This window comes from Austrofundulus limnaeus, unplaced genomic scaffold (genome assembly GCF_001266775.1).
Source record: "Austrofundulus limnaeus strain Quisiro unplaced genomic scaffold, Austrofundulus_limnaeus-1.0 Scaffold761, whole genome shotgun sequence".
NCBI classification, from domain to species: domain Eukaryota; kingdom Metazoa; phylum Chordata; class Actinopteri; order Cyprinodontiformes; family Rivulidae; genus Austrofundulus; species Austrofundulus limnaeus.
This window is the reverse complement of record NW_013953163.1, coordinates 178,409-180,108: the sequence shown is the minus strand read 5'-3', so window position 1 is coordinate 180,108 and position 1,700 is coordinate 178,409. Positions and strand designations below refer to the sequence as shown.

Below are 1,700 nucleotides of genomic sequence, written 5' to 3'. Positions count from 1 at the left end.
TTATAACATCTAATATTTTTAATCAAAAATCAGAATTTTTTATAATCCTCAGGTAGTGCTCCAAAATGTCACAGGTCGACAATGGATTGCGAGTGAAGCCTGGACAACACAAGCTGCACTTCAGACACTAAGCTTTATACCTTACCTTGGAGGCACACTAGGAGTTGCGATTCGTCGAGGAGACATACCAGGACTCAAGAACTTCCTCTTACAAATACAGCCTGATAAAAATGACAACTATGGAAAAAATATGGTAGAATTGGTTGTGTTTTATAGAAGTGACCCACGAAGACATATCGAATAATGTTTCTGAAAACAGTCTTGTGTTACAGGTTAACCAGTTTTGGGAACACACATTCAAATGTAGATTTAATCCAGCAAATAGAACTGAAGATGAGGAAGTTCTATGCACTGGAGAGGAAGATGTTAGACAGGCAGAAGCTGAGTTTTGGGATCTTTCTAACCTCAGGCCTGAGTACAATGTTTACAAGGCTGTGTATGCGCTAGCATATGCTCTTGATGCCATGCTGCTGTGTGAGTCAGGAAAAGGGCCTTTCAGTGGGAACAGCTGTGCCAATTTGCAAACTCTGGAACCATGGCAGGTGAGATATATGTAAACAGCTGGCAAAAAAGATGATTTAAACACACTACACTATAAGATTCACTGTATAATCATACTCAGAGATTAAAATGAATTGTTTGTGTTAATGTTTGCCTGATCTCGATCACTGTCCTCTTATTTTTTCCTCTCACTCATTTGTAGTTTTTACACTATTTGCAAAAAGTCCATTTCAAGACATCATTTGGTGATGAAGTGTCATTTGATGAGAATGGCGATGTTCCACCAATATATGATGTGATGAACTGGCTGCCGCTCCCTGATGGAAGAGTTCAAGTTCAGTATGTGGGTGAGGTAAAGAGGTCTGCACTCAGAGGTGAAGAACTCACACTTGATGAAAACAAAATCTTCTGGAACTTTGAATCAAAACAGGTTAATTGTTTATTTTAAGACCAGTTCTTGATTGTAAAGCAGATAACTATCCATACTAGATATAATGACAAAATGTTCTTTTCAATCAGCCTCCACGTTCCGTGTGCAGTGAAAATTGTCCTCCAGGTACCCGAGTGGCCAGAARAAAAGGACAACCTGTGTGTTGTTTCGACTGCATTTTATGTTCTGAAGGAAAGATCAGTAACAACACTAGTATGTGTTCTAATAGCTTTGCTGCCCACTGACATGAAAAGATAATAACATAGAACTGAATAACTTTTGTGGTCTAATTGGTTCATAAAGGCTGTCACAGTTAGACAACGTTGTCAAACAAACAAAAAAATGTTAAAATATCTAAACATTTTACAAACACAGAGTTAAAATTTGATGTGACAATGTGATTTTTCAAATCTTTTTCAGACTCCATGGAGTGCTTCAGTTGTCCAGAGGACTTTTGGTCTGGCCCCCAGCGTGACCACTGTGTTCCTAAGATAACCGAGTTTCTGTCCTATCAGGAGCCTCTGGGTATCTGTTTGACAACCACCTCACTGCTGGGAACTTTTATCTGTGCAGTTGTTCTGGGGGTCTTCATCCATCATCGCAGCACACCTATAGTGAGAGCCAACAATTCAGAACTGAGCTTTTTTATTTTACTGTCACTGAAACTTTGCTTCCTGTGTTCGCTGCTGTTCATTGGACAACCCAAACT

General features: G+C 39.3%; 1 long non-coding RNA gene across 1 annotated transcript; it reads left to right on the top strand.

The window, feature by feature from the left end:
• Nucleotides 1-912: 912 nt before the first annotated feature.
• LOC106532388 (uncharacterized) lies at nucleotides 913-1,461 on the top strand. Its single transcript, XR_001312067.1, has 3 exons — nucleotides 913-991; nucleotides 1,081-1,204; nucleotides 1,412-1,461. It is a non-coding gene; the product is annotated as an uncharacterized LOC106532388 (long non-coding RNA).
• Nucleotides 1,462-1,700: the final 239 nt, after the last annotated feature.